The sequence below is a fragment of the Drosophila ficusphila genome, unplaced genomic scaffold (genome assembly GCF_018152265.1).
Source record: "Drosophila ficusphila isolate 14025-0441.05 unplaced genomic scaffold, ASM1815226v1 contig_99, whole genome shotgun sequence".
Taxonomy (NCBI): Eukaryota; Metazoa; Arthropoda; class Insecta; order Diptera; family Drosophilidae; genus Drosophila; species Drosophila ficusphila.
The window spans coordinates 9,083-14,933 of record NW_025064822.1 but is presented as its reverse complement, the minus strand read 5'-3'; the positions used below and the strand labels follow the sequence as shown (position 1 = coordinate 14,933).

The following is a 5,851-nucleotide window of genomic DNA, read 5'->3' as shown; positions in this document are numbered from 1 at the left end:
ACCTCTTTAAGAGGGTGGATCCCCCGGCAGACTCGGCACCGGTAGGACTGCGTGCCTCGAGTCCGCCTGCTCTCCAACACTTGAGCGTTCTGCTTACGCGGAGCCATTGTCTACGGATGTCGGCGTTGGATCATGAAAAAGAAAAAAACACAGGAAGATGTTTTATAATGGAAAGATTCGGGCCTTACGGACTACGGACAACGAAGTATGGATTACTGGGTAGAAGTTTGGGGAGCCTCTCCGGGAAGGAGAACAATTTTGGCTACTGGACGCCGGACAATGCCGCGCGCCGTCCGGATGTCGACTACGCGGACATTGCCATCGGCTCCAGGAAAGACGGAGTCGATTCTACCGAGTCGCCACTCATTTGAGGGCAGATTGTCGTCTTTGATGACGACCATGTCCCCGACACGCATATTCTCGGTGGGACACTTCCACTTGTTGCGCTTGTGGAGCTCTTTCAGGTATTCATCCTTCCATCGAGCGCGGAATTGCTGATGGAGCGCTTTCAAGTGTTGCCACCTGTTTAATATTGTCTTAGATTCTCCCTTTACTTCGGGCTCCACTATGGATAGAAGAGGGCCGCCGACAAGAAAGTGCCCTGGTGTCAACGCTAGAAGATCAGTGGGATCCTCTGACATGGGAGATAGCGGTCTGGAATTTAGACAAGCTTCAATCTTCGCTAGCAGAGTGGCAAGTTCTTCAAAGGTGTATTTCCGCGTAGCTGTGCATTTATAAAACAATGCCTTGAAGCTCTTGACACCAGCTTCCCATAGGCCTCCCATATGGGGTGCTCCTGGCGGAATGAAATGCCAGTCGAGCTGCTGATGACTATACGCATCAGTCACAGACTCTTTAACGGCCTGGAGAAAATCTCGGGACAGTAATGTGGCAGCGCCAACAAAGGTCTTCCCATTGTCCGACTGCACTTGGCGAGGACACCCTCTTCTGGATACGAACCGAGCGAATGCCGCAAGAAATTTCTCGGTCGTCAGATCTGAAGTAGGCTCCAAATGGATAGCCTTGGTGGAGAAGCAAACGAAAACCAACACATACCCTTTAGTAATAAGGCAGGCTCTGCCAGTGTAATTCTTTATGTCGAAGGGCCCTGCGTAGTCCATACCCGTGTACGTGAATGGGCGGGAGAATGACACTCGTTCTCTTGGCAAATTTCCCATCATCTGACTTTGCAATCGCTTTTTGTAGATCACGCAGACCTTGCAGGCATTGATAACTGCCTTCACCAAGTTTTTAACTCTCGGAACCCAATATCTGGAACGGGTGAGACGTACCACCAACTGATTACCCCCGTGTAGCGTAATGAGATGGGTGAACTTTACCAGAAGCCGAGAGAGTGAACATTCGTACGGGAGGATTATCGGGTGTCGTTCATCGTAACGCAAACTTTCAGAGGCTGTGACACGGCCACATGCCCTTATCAGCCCCTCCTGATCTAGGAAAGGGTTCAAGGAGAGGATCGAACTGGAAGGGGGCACCGGAAGCTTCTGACTCAAGCAGCGATACTCGTTCGTTAAATACCTGCGCTGAGTGCAGAGAATCATGAGCCGCTCGGCGGCGACAAGTTCCTTGGCCTCCAGACGGATCTCTGAAAGCGGCGATTGTTTCTTGCACCGATTGATAAAACGCTGGACATACGCGAGGACCCGCAACGCTCTATCCAATTTGGAAAAACGATCAAGGAAGTCTTCGTTCGGAATATATGCTACGTGGGCTTTGACTGCTCGCTTTTCGATCTCGGTCACGGGAAGGTCGGTCCCCTGGCTAGGCCATTGGCTGCGTGGCTTTTGCAACCAAGTGGGTCCATGCCACCAGAGAGAACTACCGACAAGCTCTGGAAGGGCTACCCCTCGACTAGCCAAGTCAGCGGGATTATGTTCGGATTGAACGTGTGACCAGTTGGCTGCCTCTGTGGACTGAGTGATCTTCGTCACTCTGTTGGCAACGAAAGTAGTCCAATGGCAAGCTGGTTTTGCTAACCATGCCAACACAATGGTGGAATCGGTCCAGCAGTGGAGACTCGAATTCAGCATCGGCATGCTGGGAAGGATCGCTTCAGCCATTTCGGCTAGCAGTAAAGCTCCGCACAGCTCTAGGCGAGGAAGCGACACAGTTTTGACTGGCGCAACACGCGTCTTGGCGGTGAGCAGGTGTACCATCGTGGTATGTCCCATCTCTACGCGCACGTAGATCGCAGCGCCGTAGGCTTTCTGCGAGGCATCACAAAATCCATGATGCTCTAAGCGGAATTCTGGGCGAAAAGAAACCCATCTTGGAATCCGGACCTGATCAAGGACCGAATAGCTCTGAAGAAAACTGTGCCACCTTTGGCACAACTCAGATGGCAGCTTATCGTCCCACCCCAGCTCCTGAAGCCAAATCTCTTGCATAAAGATCTTGGCACACACAACAAATGGAGCGAGCCAGCCTGCTGGATCAAACAGTTTGGCAATTTGGGAAAGCACCTGGCGTTTTGTGGGGGAGATTTCTGTGGGTAGATCTGGGGGGACGAAGAAAAACTCATCGGACGTCGCTCTCCACCGTACACCGAGAGTCTTGGCTGTACTTTCAGTGTCGAGATCCAGGAAATCGCTGTTCAGAAGATGACCGGCTTGGATATGAGCTAACACCTCTTTGTTGTTGGACGTCCATTTTCTTAACGGAAAGCCCGCGGAGTCTAGGGCACTCTGTAACTCCTTTATTGTGAGCTGAGCATCTTCAGCAGAGTCAGCTCCCGAAAGGACATCGTCTACATACATTGCATTACGAATGACTTTGCTCGCTCTTGGATGGCTGAGCTGCACGTCAGTCGCCAGCTGTTGTAGGACTCGTATCGCCAGGAAGGGCGCACAATTAATCCCGAAAGTTACCGTCTTTAACTCAAAATCTCGAATGTACCCCTCGCTGTTTCGGAATAAAATGCGTTGGAACGGGGTATGCTTCGGGTCTACCCAGATCTGTCGATACATTTTCTCGATATCGGCACTGTAAACGTATCGGAAATATCGCCACTTCAGAATTTGAATGGTCAGATCGGACTGTAAGACCGGGCCAGCATGAAGGATATCATTTAGACTGACCCCATTGTCTGAAGGGCTGGAGGCATTGAACACCACACGAAGCTTGGTGGTCGTACTTTCCGGCTTGAGCACGGCATGATGCGGAAGATAATAACTCGAAGTATCTTGGGTAGGAAAGACCTCTTTCATGTGGTTGAGATCGAGATATTCTTGAATGACGGTATCGTACTTCATTTTGTGTTGGCTGTCCCTTTTTAAACGCTGCTCGTTTCTTAAGAATTGAGCCAACGCGAAGGATCTGGAGTGTCCCAGGGCGGACTTTACGTTCTCTGGATCACGGAATGGAAGGTGTACGATATATTTTCCACTAAAGTCTCTCGTGGTTGTCCGGAGGAAATTTTCCTCACAAGCCAAATCGGAATCTTTTGCCATTTTTATTGGCAGATCCTCCACCTCCCAAAACTTGGTGAGAAGTTGATCCAGGTTTGAATCAAATATATGGGAGATTCGAGTGGAGAAAGCGGAAATTTGCTCTTGCCTAGCAGCTGGTATTGGTCCGGTAAGGATCCAACCGAATATGGTCTCTTGACCAAGAAGAGAGCCACAGACGTTTGCTCGGGTGCCGCTTAGGAGTATGGAAGGCAGCAGATCAGCCCCGATTAACACGTCTATTTGTGCACTCTCATAGAATTTCGGGTCTGCCAAAGAAAATTCGGGAAGTTCCCGTAGGAAATGCTGCGGAATTGAGCAGGACGGAAGTTGACCAGCTAATTGCGGAAGGACATACGCCGTCGCGTCTAGTTGCAGGCCAGGCCTGGTCGGAGATCGAATTGAAAATTGGCAGAGCTTTTTGGACTCTGCTGCCAGTGTTTGGCTTAAGCCGGAGACTTGGGCTCGAATGATCTGATGAGGCAACTTAATCAAGTTGAACAGCCGCTCGGTCATGAATGTTGCCTCCGATCCAGAGTCGATCAAGGCACGAGCCTTGAAGGTTGATCCCAAATGGCAAACGTCAATAATGGCGGTGCCCAGCAAGACGGATCTATGACCCGTGGCAAGATAATTTTGCACCGTGGAGGTTGCGGCACTGGTAGTCGCTGGAGCGGTCGTAGTTGGTCTTGACCTGGGCGAAGAAGTTGAAGTTGGAGTCGAGAGCGTTGGAGACGCGTTACCTCGATGGAGAAGCGTGTGATGGCGGCCGCGGCACGTGAAGCAACTATGAGTGCTGTCACAGTCCCGTAGCTGATGTCCTCGTGCAAAGCAGTTCAGACACAGCTTTTTGCCTTTGATATACGCGGACCGCTCATCGACAGACATCCGGAGAAACCGTGCGCATGTCCGCACTGGATGGTTTTCTCGATTGCACAAGTCGCACCCTCTACCTCTGGGTACTACTCTTGCTTCAAAGGAGTGGATTCTGCGTGCCGTGGAATTAGAGGCTGCCGCTCTGGGCTGAGGCTGACTAGAGCCTGACGGACGGACATCATCTATGGCCTCTAGTGTCCTGTGACGCTCAGTGAGGAAGTTATTTAACTCCTGCCACGTGGGAACATCGACCTTGTTGTGGAGCGACTGCTCCCAGAGGGAAAGTGTCAACTTTGGAAGTTTGGCGGAGACCATATAAACTAATAGGCAATCCCAATTGTCGGTGCTAATATCGCTCGTTTCTAAAGCGGTAAGGCAACTCTGGATGGTGTCTTGAAGCTCTCGCAAAGCTGGCCCAGATTCCTGAGTGATGGACTGCACATTGAACAGTATTTTCAAATGACTGTTTACTAACAACCGTTTGTTTTCGAAACGCTTAGTTAGGTTATCCCAGGCTGAGCGAAAACCATCGTTAGTTAAAGGCGACTTTGCCACAATTGTGTGTGCTTCGCCACTCGTTTTGGAATTCAGGTGGAACAATTTCTCGACCGGCGTCAATCTTGGATTGTTAATATAGATCGCCGTGAAAAGGTCCCTAAACGTCGGCCAGCGAAGATAATCGCCGGTGAAGACCTCGGTATCACACGGAGGTAGCCGACAACCTGAAGGAACGTAGGTCTGGGACGGATCAGCTTGTGTTTGGGGGGTTCGTGGAGCTTGCGCAATAAGATCCTCTATATTCGCACCACACCTTTCGTAGACGCCGTAGCAATAATTATATTTCGCTCGGAGAATTGGCAAGCTGTCAGCTGCACTGTCTCCGGCTGAAATCAGGCGTACATTGCACTCATCGTACTCTTTTTTGATGCGCTCCCACAATGCTCGGACCTCTTCGCGTCGGATATTTAGCATGGACATGCTCGGGGGAGTCGGCGACGGAGTGTTGCATCTCGCTTCGAATTCACTGAGTCGATCTGAAACCTCAATGAATTGATTCAGCGCAAGATCGGACGCAGCTAGAGCCATTTTTGTCTCGGAACGAGTGAGCCTTGCTTGGGGAGAGGGAGTCTTACTGGAAGGTTTAGGTGTGGGCGGCTTGACAACAATTTTCGGAGTTTTTGTTGGTGGAATGGGAGATTTTTTATTCCCACCTTCACTGGACATGCCAAAAAACGAACCCTCGGTTGGAAAACGAGTGTACTGGTCGTGAGAAACAAATTTTAGACCTTTGTTGCTGGAATTGCACTCTTGAAAAAATTTGTATTTAGCTGACTTGTGGAATTTGTCTCGCTAGAGGGAGACGGTCTATGGAAGCGACGATAAATTAAAAAGGAATATATGCCCAGTGGAAACGGGGTATATTTAATATGCACAGGAGCGAAAAAAAACCCAGAATAATTAAATAATATTTATTCTTAATGTTATTAAGAATATTATAATTAGTATAT

The 5,851-nt window shown here is 49.8% G+C and overlaps 1 pseudogene; it reads right to left on the bottom strand.

Annotated features, from left to right (window-relative positions):
• Positions 1–621: 621 nt before the first annotated feature.
• On the bottom strand, positions 622–5,576 carry LOC122320862 (annotated as a pseudogene).
• Positions 5,577–5,851: the final 275 nt, after the last annotated feature.